Genomic DNA, 16437 nt, shown 5'->3' with positions numbered 1-16437 from the left:
GCAGAACTGCTGCTCACTGGATGTTTTTGTTTTTTGCACCATTCTTAGCAAGCTCTAGAGACTAGTGTGCGTGAAAATCCTAGGAGATCAGCAGTTTCTGAGATGCTCAAACCACCCTGTCTGCCACCAACAACCTTATTACGGTCAAAGTCACTTTGATCCCATTCTGTTGGTTGATGGTGAACATTAACTGAAGCTCCTGACCCATATCTACATGATTGTATCATTGCACTGCTGCCACATAATTGGCTGATTAGATAATTGGATGAATAAGTAGGTGTATTAAAGTATTAAATGTTCCTAATAAAGTGCTTGGTGAGAGTATATTAAAAGAAAATTAAAAGATTAACACTCAGTGTAAAAACAATTCCCTACCAAACATATATTGTTACTAATACAAAGTTATGCTAAACTTTGAAAGGAAACATTTTGACATAAACATCAACCTTGTGATTATTATTAGGCTATTATTGTGGGTTTTTTAGGTTGTGGGGATGTATTGATATAGGCCTAATGTTTTCAGGTCCTTTTAATTTTAGACGGAGTATGAGCAAGATTTATTTTACCCAATAGAAAAAAACGGTAGACCTATCTGAGCAAGATTGATTGTTGTTGCTAGGAGACAGAAGCATCCTTTTCAAGGAGGGCTGCTCGTTGAGAACTCGCTTTCCCCCTTCATGCTTTCCCTTCGCTGAATCTTTCAGGAGGGTAGTGCGACCCTCTCTTTTGCTCGGAGCGCACTGTGAACGGACACTCGAAAAGATCTGTGAAGAAACAGGTAAAGTAAGTACATCGGGCGCCCTGTCAATAACAGAAAGAAAGAAAGAAAGAAAGAAAGAAAGAAAGAGAGAAGGGAGAGGAAGACTTTTCCTGCACGGATAAGCAAGACAAGAGTCCAAGACAAGTGAGTAGAATTGTGGGGTTCGATATTGAATTGAATTTGGATTAGGCGAAGTGACTGTATTGCTTGAAAGGAAGATAGACTGGCGGCATTTGAAATATTGCATGAATCCCGTTAGAAATCGTGTGTCAAGAGTGTAGATGTTATCGAGAATACAAAAGGGAAATCAATGCTGCACTTTATGTAGCTGAACTGGTTCAGATAGTGCAGTCAGCATTACGATCTGCACTGGAGGGGAAAATAAGTGCATTATCGCTGATACTGTATGCATCTTTACTTGGTGAATATTCAAATGAATTATGGCTATAAATAATATCAATTAGTATCCACAATCACTATATTTATTAGCTCCAGTTTCTTGGAGCCGTTATTTTACGAACTGTCATTTCAGTGTTTTCCGCAGTCCATGGAAGTTATTTCGGGTGTTACATAATCTTTAAGACGTAGACGCAGAGTTAAATTAATTATTTTCATAATTTATTTTGATTAATCAAACATTTCATATCAGTGCGGCTGGATGACAACAGTGGGACGTGAGTGCGTACAATTATTTTCCCATGCCAAAATAGGCTACGTTTGAAACTTGTAGTTATATGGTGTTTAAATCGTTATCACGCTGCACACACCTCAGTACTCACCTGTCACTTAGTCCAGTTGTGTGACCCTGGGCCAGCACATTGCCAACACAACTGACATTGGTTTTTGTTTTTGTTTGTTTTTTGTTTTGTTTTCGTGTGTTTTTTTATTTCTTTGTTTCTTTGTTTTTTTGCAGCGCAAATATTTAACTGTCAGTGATGAATATTAAAGCCTTGTTTGTCAATTTGACTTTAAAAGGGATACCCAGTTTGTAATTTTAGAAGCATACTTCTCAATCCATAATATTCTGTACAATTAGACATGTTCCAGCGCCGATGCCCAGGCAATTTATATTCCTATCGTTTCCCTGAAGGCAAAGATTTTGTATCCTAACTGCTATGTATTTGCAACAGAGCGCAGTACGTTGACTGGCATCAATGTTTTTGCGTACATTCAATATGAGCTCAGAAACATATAGATTTGGGTAATATCGAATGGGAGCTTTTGTTTTCAGGCGCATTTCCAGTGAAACGCACCCAGCGATACCTGTGCGTTTCACAAGGGTTTCTGAAATGTATGATAGTAATGCATTATTTATACCAGCGAGATATCCGAGCGGAATTTTAATTTTCATGTTATGCCTTGTTCGGACGTGTGTTATTTATGTGTTACTGCCTCTTTTTACTGCCTTTTTAATTTACAGTATCATGAATCACATACGCAAACGTAATGAAGTATGGATAGGATTAAAACAGGGAAACATTTTTTTCTATATTAAGATGTTCTGTTCCTTAGGAAGGGCAGAGCAAGACCAAGAGAACAAGAAGAGACATTTGCTGTTTGGTTTATATTTCTCATATTTCAGATAAGCGAGTTGCGAATAAAGCGAGAAAAAAAATCGAATTACTGGGGGGTGTAGAATGTGAAGCTTATAAAACCACTGGCCTGCTAATATGAATGAGAGATTTTGAATGCAATAAATCTAGAATGCTTTTGTGAAGAAAACATTTTTTCTGTTAGTCATACTTTGTGCCCCAGTTTTGAAATTCACAATGATATTTTCAGGCCCATCTCCCTGCAACCTACTGCTCAGAAGACGATATAGCAAGCGTTATATGAAGCAGACCCAGAGTTGAGCTTCAGTGCAGATATCTCAGGATCTGGTTGGGATCAGATCCCACACTTTGGGGGTGGGGCGGTACAATGCCGTGGCTGGATGTGCCACCCAGGAAGCCATATAAATGCCCTCTTCTTGGTTGGCTTACATCATCAGTCATGTGTGATACTCAGTCAGTACGGGCGCAAATTGTTTTGAAGTCTGAAGCGACTGTCAGTCTTTAGCTCCATTTCGTTTTTTTTATTTCTTAAAGAAATTTAAAGGTTTGATTGGATCTAAGAATACAGATTAGACGAAATTAAGTGGATGAAAATGTTTCTTCACAATGCCACCTGGACAGGAAACCGCGTCCTTATACTGACGCATAAAAAGGTGCTGCTGAATTCCATTCCTTCATTGGACAGTAGCCCATTTCAATTAAAAGAATGAATGGTAACACCTTACAATGAGGTTATACGAATTGGCAGTAACGAATGTAGCTGTTAACTATCTACTGAGAAGTGAATCTGTACAGCTTTACTTATGTACATCATATGTACATCATTAATTCATGTTAACAACTACATTAGTTATGCCAATTCATACTGGGATGAGAAAAGGCAGTCTACAGTATGTATTTGTTAATAGTTAACTAATTATAAGTTAATCCTATACATTTGCCAATGTATAAATATTCATGTACCTAATACATTGGTACAAATACATGAACTAATGAAAAGTGAATTTCTTAATTTATGTACTGTATGTATAGATTGATGAATTTATGTTAACAACTGCATCAGTTAATGGCAATACATATACCATTATTGCAAAGTGTGACCAAAAAGCTTGTTTGGTTCCGGCCATACTTATATGTAGCTAGAGCACTAAGGAGATCATATCAATCAGATCAAATAGGGACATTGACTCAGTGTGCACTCTCCAAATGGATGTAATGAAAAGCACTTTAATGTGTGTTTGCTGTGCTGATAAGTCAAAGTCACGAGCAGCACAATGATCAGATTTAGTCTCAGCTGTGTGTAAGGTAGTCTTTCAGTGAGTAGAGACTGTGTTGTAACACGAGGCAAACCCAGAACAATACCTGTGAAACAGCATTGTCTCTCAGCACTGCTACGCTGTCTTGAATGCACACAAGTTTGTGCTCATTGTCATTTATGCAGATGCTTTGTTTGAAATTCCCTTCTGGGGTTCCGCCTCATGTCCTGTATTGTAATAGTGTAGTCACTGAGATAATGGCTGTGATCCATTGCTGTGATACTCTGTTTAATTAAAGACTATCAAAAATCAGGGACTAGAAATAGTGGTGCATTGACCTTAAAAAAGGAACAGACTAAAGTGTCATTTTTTTTTATCCCCGAACAGCATTTCAGGGCTCGTTCTAAGTGACCGCTGAGCTTGTGATGCTGTGTCAGAAGTGAAAAAAATGTAGTGCTGGCTTAAATGAGTTTCTCAAAGTTAATGACAAAGTGCCATATGTGGCAGTTAGATTGAATGCCCTGTGGGCATTGGGTATACGCTCTGCTGCCATCCGCTCAGCGTCGGGAGTGATTTCACAGAGCAAGGAGCAGATAGAGGCGACGGGAGTGGGCACATCCTCTGTCTTCTCCACGCACAGGGACCGTTGAGCTCCCTGGACCTGTTCTTGTGTGGTCTCGGAAGAAATCTGTAAACATGACTTTAATTCAAGTGCATTGGCAAAGAAAGTGTATGGCAAAATGGCAACTTGATCAGCTGGCCATATATCAATATCGTGTGCGTATATAGTGTAATGTTCACATTTATATTATTTTGAAGGGGCAAAGATGAACTAAAGCACTTATGGGAGAGCTGCCCAAATAATATTGCACATTGCAGTGATGTTTGTCTGTCTTTTCTGCCACCCCCACCATTGATAACAGGGACTTATCAGACTGTTCTGTACTTGTTCCCTGTTGACTTGTTTTGTGTCATTGGTGGGGTGGGGTTAGTATGACGTGTTAAACACATTTCTTCATCTTTGTTATTTTCTCATGTCCACTTCCCTTCCTTTAAATGTTATACTGTCCCCCTGCTGCTTCTCCTAAATCACCTCTCCCAGTTCTGTTTGCCTGTTTTGGCCATGTGTAATCTGTCTTTCTTTTTGAATTGTGGGATAATGCTGTAAGATAATAGATAAGGGTAAATGTTGTTGTTAAGCACTCATTATTTCCAAGGATTCATTATCAAAGGTGAACAAGACTGCATGATAATCAAGCAGTAATCACTTCAGCACTGTATTTAGATCAGTCTCTTGTTTTGGCACTGAATTAATGTGCAGTGCTGTCCAGGCAGGTGTTGTCAGTGTAGGTGGTGTGGAAAGGTCTGTCTGCTTCGAACCTTCAATTGACACTGAGAAAAGACCTTTCACGTAGCGCTTCTGTGGATATCAGCCAGATGAACAGCACAGCTCTAACTGTCCATTCTGACAACTTGCACATTTTGTTTATTTATTTTCCAATAGCGGAAATGTGCTTTATGCATCAATACAACTGTTATGTTTTTACTCGATCATCAACATTTTACTGCTGACTATCCTTAGTACTTTACTGTATTGTTTTTCAAACAAGTAATTGGAAATGTATATGACCGTTTAAGCATTCTATGCGATTTTCTTTTGAATTGTATTGAACCCATTTATACCTGATGGGGTGTAGTAGACATTCCACATTTTCAATGCTTATAATGCACTTAACTCAAATCTGAATACACTCAGGTCTAATATGGGGCCCAATCTCAGATTTCATGGCATGCACAAATCTCTCACCTCTTCACTGAAGCAGTGATTGTACACCTAAACCTAAATACTTTGAAACTGCTTTAAGGTGTGCATTTCCGGACTTAAGTTGACTTCGGAGGCATTCGTCTCAGGTCTGAATAGGTTCCTTTAACGCATCAGTCAGTCGTGTTGTCCTTCCCAAAGATGAATCCGTTAAATACTCCCAAGAGTAGATACGGCTACATTTTGTGATGAGCAAATGTCAGCAGCAAGACGTAGTCCTTAGCCTACATATGAGATGCGACCTGGAAAGGCCAGTGCTGAGACACAGCTGCTTCCACTCTGTGTCAGGAGGCTCTTCATAAATAATGAAGCGGCAGACAGCCGCTGTGCACAGTGTCCATGCAGAGAGCGCAGGAGGAGGGGTATCGCGTGGACGGTGCGCTCCCAGCCATTCACCCACACGCAGGGCCGAGACCCGAGACCCCAGATCCAGCCGGTCTTTATATTTGAGTGACTTCTGTTGATGTGGTCCAAATAACACCAAAGAAGGGGGTGGGGGGGGGGGGGTCGATTCACAGGGATGATATTCATATGATATATGAGAGTATAAAAATAGATTAAAGTGAAATCCAATCTGATTTCAAGTGAGAGTCGTATGCACAGTCCTTTTAATATACTTTTTCATTAACTGCCAAGTAGATCATTGGAGATGATCTGTGGGTTTGACATTCTCAAATTATGAAGCTCCTCTCACCTATTTGAAATGCATGGTCGACAAAGAAGAGGGTATTTTCTGCCAATATTCCCCTATTGGCAGCTCAAAATTTTAGGAACTTTAAGACGACGCCTCTTAAGGGTTTTTGTCAGGTCAAGTGAAGAACGCAGATGTCCATGTATTTATTAGTGTTCGCGTCACTTAATTCATTGTACACCAAATGACCAATCGCTCAAAGTGGACACAGCCTGTGAACGTGCGCCTGGCAAGTGTTCCCTCCTCATCAGAGGGGGAGGAAGAGGTCATCTTCTCAGTGTTGTCTCTATTGTGCACCTGCAATAATATTTCACATGCACACGGCCCACTGTGCTCTGAACTGCAGACAGTAATGCATCCACAGTACAGTGGCTGTTCCTCCTTTGATTATAGTGCACACATTATAATCCTGTTCAATCCACAACCACGTAGCACTGCAGAAGGCAGATGGGCATCTTCATTTCTGAAAAGTGTCTCATTCCCTGCTCGTGAGTAATTCTAGGATTCCCTAGGATTTAGCGGAAATAGATCTCCCATTTGTCTTCATTTCTAAAATATACTACAGTTCTGCAGCTTGTGGTCTGTACTTGCAAACCCAACCAGGTTCAGTCCCAATAGCCCTACATAGGAGAGTTCTGCAACAATTTCATGAGCAGATATGCAGCTGTGGAGATAGCAATGCCTGTAGTGTGTAGCCAATCAGGTTTCTTTTCAGTTTGTCCTCCTGAATAGTAATGAGATGTTAGCTTAGATTGAAAAATTTCTTCATGGTAGCGTTTGGCAAGGTCAGTTTTTGTACTTTTCTTTTATTTATAACTCGAACAAGGACACATTTTGATTACCCCCAAGCTATTATATTCAACAAGACACCAAATGAGTCCTAAGTAGCTGATTCTTTTGCAGCTTTAGCGTGCAGTCTATGAACACTCGATCAACCAGCTGGGGTCAGTAGATAGTGATGAAATGACTTTAACAACAAAAAGTTGTACTTTCACAAATGTGCTCTATTTTCTGAACACTATATTGAAAGCAAAAATTGATTTTAATAAACTGAACTACCTCGTTGCTCCGGCTGCTTGTGCACTGCTCAGTGTGGTAACTGAGGTATTTTCCAGCATAAAGGGGAAGTCACGTGGCTCACAAATACATGGCAAGGCTATCTGTTAAGCGGCTTACTGTATGAAAGAGCAATTACACCAGCTACTGCCAACATACTGTATTTTAAGTAAGAAAAATACATAAATAACATTATCTAAAAAAAAGTATTGGCTTGGAGAATTAACTAAGAAACATTTTATTTGGTCTCTGAATTTGCTTGCTATAGATATTGTTTAAAAAATGGTTTATCTATTACCAAAAAAGTCCTAGTTTAAAGTGACAGGTTGCTACCTAATGTTAGCCATTTCATTTTACATGTAGACTGTACAAATTTATGAATGTATTACTGAAATCGATGTATCTTTACACCAAATTCCCAAGATCGCTAGTTCTCCGGTTCTCTAAGATGAACAATGATCTTTCAAAAAATTGAAGCAGTAATACATTTTTCCATCTGTTCCCACTCTTTTGCTACTGATCAGGAAGGCCATATTATTACTTTTTATCCCGAATGGCTAATCTAGATTTGCTGGCAATCTACTTCTCTGCAAGCATTTTTAACCCTTGTGTAGTCTTAACATGTATAGCTACTCCCCTTGTCCTAAGGGTCAAAAATGACCCTTAAATGAATTTTAAACCCAAAATCTATTTTGCATGAAGGGACAACCTGTCACTCATCACAATATAATTTAGGGGGTTTTCTCTGCTGTGAAACATAGTGGCGGGTCATTTTTTTACCCTTAAGACAACACAAGGGTTAAATGAATTTGTTATGCAAAAAATCAATGAAACTGAAATATGGTAAACCAAAAGGGTTTTTTTCTCCAAATTCAGAATAGTGTAGTAGCCTATATTGTAGTTTAAATTCCTTAGCTGTGCATTTTGAAATGGGAACCTATTTAACATCCACGGGATTAAATAAAAGTCATGTTACATACAGAAATACATGGCTCAAACCAATATTATCCAGTCTTAATTACATTTCGAACATTTCATATCTTAACTAAAACCTTTGTTTCAGGACGGTTTTTTCAGTGTTGTTTTCTGGTGATATATTGGGTCATATTTTAATAGCATTATTCTGTCATAAGAATCAGATTTGCAAGTAGATGGCAAATACTAAATGGTAAAGCGTGGTGGAATAGATTCTAATCATTTTGTAGTTCTAGATGAAAACAGTACATATTGGTTATGTATAATTACTTGCACAATGTAAAAATGTATGCATAATTAATATGGCTTATTTAGGAGAAGAAGGCTCCTGATGAACACTTTTTTATTATTTCATATAAGCATTGCAGACAGTTGCATGATCTAATCTGATTATAATTACTATCTGAATGGGCTAATTTAATAGAAAATGTCCTTGTCCCATTTAATTTCAGAATGCCTCAGGAGAGTATTATGTAACTGTGCTACAATGCTGTACTGGGGAAAAAAAAATTGTTTAATTCTTGTGACGCTTGCAAAAAATATTTTCTTCAGATTTCACATATTGCTATGTCCACAAAAACTAAATGTCATCCATTGATCAGTTACATTTCTGAGACCAACGCTTGGAGTTACCCTTTTACACGTGGGGACCTTGGGCATAGATGTGTCCAAGTGTGGAAATCCCAGGGAAATATGTTTGCCTGTTTACCAAATATATTACTAGAAAGCAACAAAACCTTGTGTTTTTGTGAATATTGCGGCCTAAAATCATTGAATTTGCAGTGGCGATGCCTTTTTAGATTATTTTGGAATAAAATAATAACGAGAATTTAATTTAATAATGTTTAATTTCTTGTGCATTCTTTTAAAGACTTATGGATAAGAAACGAATAGGCTACTTAACAGTAAGCACGAAGAGTAAACCAGAGCTTCAACCGCTATCTCAACGCAGCTCATTTGTAATGGGAAATGCCATTTACGGGCCATAGTTTAGGATTCATGGATTTCAACTATAACAGAGATGACTGCTAACTAGCTAGCTAGCACTTCTTGGTTTTACAGGGTAAGCATTCAACTATTGTGTCCTTGTCACTGACGAGGAAGCACCTCTGTTGGCAGTACTCCAAATCATGGTGTTTGTGTTGGGTGTATATCCTGGGTTTCTCTATGAGATTTTAGCCGAATTTAGTTGAGTCATCGATTAGCTGAATTTGCAAGCATTTTTTCGGATTTGACCATTTTATTTGACCATATTGCCGGGACTGGACAAAATTAAAACGCAATTAAAACGTGCATTAGTTTAAGTTACATTAATTATTTTTATCGCAAATTCCAGGAGGGACTGAGAATGATTCTCTGCGATAAAAAGACATAAATAAACAGACAAACAAACATTCAGAGCCCCCTCAATGACATGGGGGTGAACAGAGTGGGTCTTTGCCAGATGAAATCATACCATCCCTTACAAATGTTGAAAAGACTGCCAGGTTTGCCTTACAAATCTTTTATGAACACTAATTGACTGTCAATCTCACACTCATTCACACATCATACTCTTAACAAAGGGAGTTTCCATAGTAGGGTTAATTTACCTTCAGTACTTGCTTAAAACAAGCCTCCATTGATCGGTTCAGAATCAGAATCAGAATCCATTCAATTGCTATCAATTCAGTATAGAGCTTTCCAGGTGGACAGACAGTAAACAGACCTGCCGCTATTGGTAGGTTGTTTTAGCACATTGTGCACAAAAATTTGTGCTATCTTAACCCACTGCACCACCACCCCGCCACTGAAAGATATCCCCCTTTATGGAATAAGTGTACCATTACATACCTCCTACCTATTATGATAGAATGCTCAAACACAAACTTCAGAGATTAGATACGCCCTGTGCATTGATACAACACATAATGGAAATCACAGTAGTCTATGAATAATACCAAGCTGTGATGGGTAAATTTGCAATATGAAAATAAAGCTTGGGATTATCTCAAAAAGAGCCGCTTTGTTCCAAGCACAAAACGTGTCGGTATTGCACAAAAGCAATTTCTTCCCCACAACAGCAGACAATACAATGATAAAATTAAGTACCCTCACTTCATTTCAAAAGCCATATTTAGTTTGAACATTGTATGATTAATAAAATGCATGGTGCAGACGATGCGTGTAGCACAGAATAGTTTATGAGAATTCAGATGCCACAGTAGGCTTGCTCAATCTGCTGCGTGAGTCCCACACTGCCATTCATAATTGGCCACAATATTACACTGGGAGGACAGTGGTTTCAGTTGGAAGAACACTCCCCACCACATCACTCAGCTGCCTCTCCTCTGATTTATCATGGACTAGCAATCAGCCGGTGCCAACTGAGCCAATATGGCATGGTAACTGCACAGCTCAGATGGTAGGCTGTATGCATTTCAGAGGGCTTACAAACTGGTGCACGCTTTCTCAGTGTGACAAACATTAGCAGCCCTGGAGTGGCATAAAGGTTTGATTTGCAATATCGAATTGAGTATTAAATGAATATTAGGTCAAAAAGATGTCTCCCAATTAATACATAAGTAAAATCTGGATTTTTACTCAAGAGTGAGGGACAACCATTAAATTAGATGTCTATGTGGCTGAAAAGAAGAGAAAAAAAACTCATTTCTGCTTTGCACTTCATTGAGGTTGACCAGGTGCCTGAAGGTTTGAATGGAGCTTGCCCACATTTGTTTTCCAATCTCCACATTTCCACCTCACAGTCCCCGTGAGGAAACATGGTATGACAGGGTGGCTGGTCAGACAGCTTCAGTTCAGTGAGCACAGTAATGGTTGCCTTCACTTTGTCTGTTTGTCTTTGTGTCTTTCGCCCATGATGTGGTCAGTGTAATATATATTCCTTGCTTGTCAATGCAGACCGCTCCATCCCTCTCTTCGATCTTCTTGTGTACTGTAGGGGGTATCTCTAGTACCATTCTTTATTTACTGTAACATAACTTACATCAAGAAGTGACATTTGCTGTGAATTTTCATTTTCGTTTAAAGACACCATTTTTAAAAATTAGGCCAAAATAGAATTGGGAACATTGAATAGAAACAAAACTTCTATTCTATATACACTGCATATTTCCAGATTAAAGAAAAACATGATTCTGTTCTTGTAGATATGCAAGGTTTTGTCACAGATAGCAAATACACAGTAAAAGAATAATTGCATGAGATGGTAGCCTGTAAAAAATGTGTAATTATGACTTTATTGTTGGTCTTTGGTAAAAAAATACAGTAAGAATATTCAGAAAAGTGAAAATATTGACATTGAACGGTGCTTGGCATCATAGCCTGTACATGTTCCGCAGTGTGATATCCATTTAGGTAGGGGTGCACAAAGTGCCTAGATGCTGCAGTCGGCTCACCGAATAACATTGTTTTTTAATTTTGAGAGACAATACGGTATACTTTTGTGCTTTATGATGCAAAAAAGTAGTTCACATTAGTGCTGATGGCTGCATTAGTATTGCCAATAATTTGTCACATTATAATTTGTGAGAAATGGATCTCAGCCAAACTCAAATGCAAATGAAGGCATTTAGTGACTCAGTAAAGATAGATCCCTCAACATACAATAACACTGTCCTTTTTCGAGCCTAGACGTGTTACTGCCAGAGAAGTGCAGTATGAAACGCAGTAGGCAGAGGAGGGCTGTTCCTGGAGAAACCAGGCTGAAACAGATCCTAGATGGTTCAGCATCCTGAGTACACATTCTGTGCAACATCAGCAGACAGAAGAAGCATGTGCAAGTGTGTCTGACCTCCTTTTGTGCTGTAACAAGGAATGTTGACATACAGACAGATGTGCCCCAGTGGTGAAACGCATCAGCGCTTTTGTGTGTGTGCGTGTGTCTGTGTGTTTGTGTGTCTGTGTGTGTGTGTGTGTGTGTGTGTGTGTGTGTGTGTGTCTGTGTGTGTGGACAAAAGGTAGGCCAACATTAGAAACTGTCCCTGCCTCACTGCCTCCTCTGTACCATAACATTGTTATAGAAGGAAAGAATACGCAGTGGAAATACCTCTGCACTAAGAAAGCTAAGGGCCTGTATTAATACACAGATTTATATCTGGTATTATTTCGAAAATGTTTCAATGAATATTGCTTCCCATTCTTCTGTCTGTTTCTAAACACATTTTTATGACCATATTTATTTTTACCAGCTTGTAATGCCTAAGAGCATAAATTGCAACATTATTTGAAGGTTTGGGGCCCGGATGGATTTGAAATAGGCAGTCTCTTTTCATTGGATGCTGAGCTACTCGCGTATTGCGCCAGAGGACAGGTGGATCACGGGCACGTGATCAACAGAAGGAGCTGCTGTAGCGCACCGAGGCAGGACATACCCTGCTGACTGCTACCCTACTTTGCTCCCTCTCTTCCTTCTAATCATACAGTGCTGCAGGGTTCCTGGCCACAGTAGGCCCTGGTACAGGCAGGATTCAACCTGTGTGGCACACCTCTGTGCAGGGACACACTGCGTGATATACTCTCCCAGAGCCCCAGAAATTGATTGATTGAATTAGTTATTACTTATTCTTTTTGTAAATATGTTAGTTAGGACAAACCTCTTTGCTGCTGGATGATTTCCAGGTACTGTAGTCCATGAAGGCTTGAGCGGATAGTACTCTCTTATTTTCTTGTTCAGCCCATTATAAGTTCCTGCTGTACAGTATGTGTTTTCTTATAGTAATAGGCTTCTTATAAAAGGGGCAAAAGTGCAATGCATTATTTGAGGATGAAGATTGCCTTATATTCCTTGAAATGCAGTTTACTTTCAATTGAAAAGGTACATAAATGCAATTGTTCCTTTCCTCTATTTTCAAAGGAAGTAGAGAGTAGAATAGAATATGACTTTATTGTCCAACCAGGAGTGGACCCTTGCCTCAGGCTTCAACCCCCATCATATTTTGAAAAGAAACTTCAATTTCATACATAATGTACATACAGACATAAATAGAATATCTGAACAGATTCTATGAACCATAAAACACTGACTGTGAAAAACAGCTGAACCTCTTGACCACGTCTGCACGTTTTTATGCATTTAGTTGCTGGTGTACAGGTTTACCTAACAAAGTGGTCACTGAGTGTATATATACATAATATACAGTATATGTGTGTGTAGTAGACCTAGTAGTTATTCTATTTACTTTTGTATTTACGTAGTTGTTACAATTATGTTGTTCTCACATGCTCACCTCAATCATATTGCAATTTCTTTATCCAGCTGTGGAGATATTGTATGCAAAGTGACATCAGTTTCATCTAATAGTCCAGAACATTCTTTCACTGGGTACAGGATAAGGCAATTCGCTAACTAACCTTAATGAACAGCAAAATCAAAAGAGTACTGTTCCTTGCCTCACAGTGTCACTTTGAGAATCCTGTTCTACCAATTATTCAGAGAAGAGGGAAAATGAAATACTTTCAATCTCTGATGCAATAATGAGTCATTTCAGTACTGTGCTAAATCCGTTTTCACGCTTTTGCAGGTAATTGTTTGGCATGCAGCATGACCTGGCAGCCTCAGGAATTTGCGTTATCTGTACAGGTGAGTTAGATATTTAAAATAACTCTGTAAACTGTATTTAAGATTTGACTTCAAATTACTTAATGTCCTTAAGTGTTAGGATTTTGATGGTTTCAGTTTGGCTGTAAATATTTGTGCGTAGTTATGACACCTGTAGAATAATGGAAAGTGGATGAGGGCTGCAATATTAAGGTGAAGCAGTGCGGTTCTAACCTGGAGCAACGCAATTAAATTTGGATGCAAATATCAAGCTATATAACCTAAATATGTAAAATGCATGGTGTCTTAGTCAAAGATCATGTCATATTTGAATGTCATGGCACAGAATGTGGTATTCTTGAAAACTATTGTATATGTATATATTGCTTTGTTAGGCAATATAAAATGTTTTGTTCAGGTGATGTTGAATAAAGGAACTTGGAAACATGAAAAAGTGGTTACAAAAGGGCAAGAGATTATTTCCGTAATCTTTTTATTTTTGCACATCAACCATTAAATTGGTTGAATTAACCTGCAATTATTTTGTTGTGTGGAATTAAGGAACACCCAGGGTGATGTAAAATGCTTTAAATGGAATAGTTGGCTGTATATGGCTAAGGGGGGATAGATTTCACATTCAAGACTTTCTTTAGTGTCTAAGAGTGCCCTATTAATTATGACACAGTTCATAAAATGAAGTGGTTATTTTGGTGAGCATTCTATCGTGTTTGTGATCGATGAGAGGGATGGCGCAGTCTGCATTGACACCATAGAATATGGGGCGGCCTGTAGCGTAGTGGTTAAGGTACATGAATCGGACCCACAAGGTTGGTGGTTCGATCCCCGGTGTAGCCACAATAAGATCCACACAGCCGTTCGGCTCTTGAGCAAGGCTCTCAACCCTGCATTGCTCAACTGCAAGTCGCTCTGTATAAGAGTGTCAGCCAAATGCCATTAATGTAATATCTGTAAGTTTATGTAGACAGTACATAACAGTTGATATGTAGTATGACTTTAAGTATACAGTACATATCACCACATATCTTCCAGGCATGTGATTTACAAAGTAAACTATTCAGTATTATTGGATGCTTGGCTGATTTTATTTATGGGTTTATGTGGCAATAACATTTTTAGCTGCCCTTGACAACCACCATGATTATATGATAAATTTGGTTTGCTACGTTATTATTAAGTAATATTTTTTTATGTGACAGTTTGAGCTTCCTGTGACACAAAATGATAAACACCACCTATCTCCATAAAAGTAATTTCCCTCAGCTAATACATTTTTACACATATTTTATCTTGGAGTGCCCCTTTAAGCAAAATAGTTCAATAATCAAAATAATCCAATGACAAGGTGTGAAATTCTCAAGGCTGTCGATGAGCTTCAGTTGTGAATATGATTGTTCTCATTTCAATAAAGAAAGTCAGTACTTCTTATTTAGGTTACTGGAATTATGTAAGATTCATATGGATTAACAATATATATCTTATGTTCATCCCTTCATGAAATCTCATGTGTTCCTGAACAAAAGGAAGGGACAGAGTAGTTTATGCACAGGTGTTGAATAGAGAATTGGCTGCAAATAAACAGAATGAGAAAGAATAATCTAATGCCTCTGGTTCAACCAAACGAACAATCACCAATCTCAATGATAATAATTCTAATTAATACCAATTAATGTGAATGTCCTTTTGCATGAGTCTTAAATAACACATTTAAATAAGCATGGCTAAGTTTTATAGTTACAGGACACTATGACTTTGATAGTCACAGAAATTGTCCAGAAAATGTTCAATTAACAGTTTAAAAAAAGGCTACTTTTCCAGTTAAATTGATTAAGTGGTTTGAATGAGTGGTGTTAACAGTGTACTGGCCAGAGATCAGCTATACTCATGGTCCTGTTCTGGCTTTTCCAGAATTCTGCAGTACAGCCACATTTACATAATAATGCTTCTCCACTCAAAGCTTGGCAGCTATATGGAGCAGTGGATACGGAACTGGATCTCTAACCAAAGCCTTGCACTTTGAATCACAGGGGCTGGGAGGACTGGGTTTTATACACCCGAGCGAGGCACTGAACTACAATTGCCTTAGGAAAAATCCAGCACTATAAATGTATAATAAATTCAATGCAAGCTTTGCCAGTTGCTCTGGTTAATGGCATGGGATAAGCAAATTAATAATGTAACGTAGTGCAGGCAGATTCCAGAAATAATGTATGGAAGAAATAAGTATGCCCTGACTTAGAACAAAGGGCTTGCATCCCTGCTGTCCACCGTAAGTTTTTCAGCATAGAGTTGATTGGTTTTATGTGTTTGTCTAAGCAACCACAGTCCTTACCCGAATAACCTGCTGACAGAATATATGACAGAATAAAAGAGGTTAATGCTCATTTGACCATTACTTAGATACTGCCCACCCTACCCTAGAGAGGCATGTAGATACTTTTCCATGGTCATGTACTGTACAATGATAAGATGAGAAGATGAGAGAGCTTCAAATGACCAATTTTCCTCAATTGTTTTAAACAGCTTACATAGTTACATAGCGGCACTGCTAGAGTGGCAAGGAAAACAATCTATTTTATTTAAAAGCAATGGACAATAACGTTTCTATTCAATAATTCAAAGTCAGCATTTTGTAATATCTCATAATGTAAATATACTGGACAATAAGTTTTTATATCCTATGCAATGCTCTAGTCAGAATGCCAACTCCATATTGGTTATTCCTTCTGAAGTGCAGTGTCCTCCAATAATTCTACAATATTAGATT

At 38.4% G+C, this 16437-nt stretch overlaps 1 protein-coding gene across 4 annotated transcripts in view; it reads left to right on the top strand.

Annotated features, from left to right (window-relative positions):
- Window positions 1–682: 682 nt before the first annotated feature.
- The window catches only part of LOC133134835 (metabotropic glutamate receptor 3-like), a 41687-nt gene continuing 25932 nt past the window's right edge, over window positions 683–16437 (top strand). The window contains exons 1-2 of one of the 4 annotated variants that reach the window (XM_061251309.1): window positions 683–904; window positions 13636–13694. The gene's annotated coding sequence lies outside the window, so the exon portion shown is untranslated. The remainder of the gene's footprint in view (window positions 905–13635; window positions 13695–16437) is intronic. The other 3 variants (XM_061251310.1, XM_061251312.1, XM_061251311.1) reach the window with 3 other exon arrangements.

Source organism: Conger conger, chromosome 8 (genome assembly GCF_963514075.1).
Source record: "Conger conger chromosome 8, fConCon1.1, whole genome shotgun sequence".
Taxonomy (NCBI): domain Eukaryota; kingdom Metazoa; phylum Chordata; class Actinopteri; order Anguilliformes; family Congridae; genus Conger; species Conger conger.
Note: the sequence above shows the minus strand (reverse complement) of the source record. Positions and strands in the feature narration are given on the sequence as shown.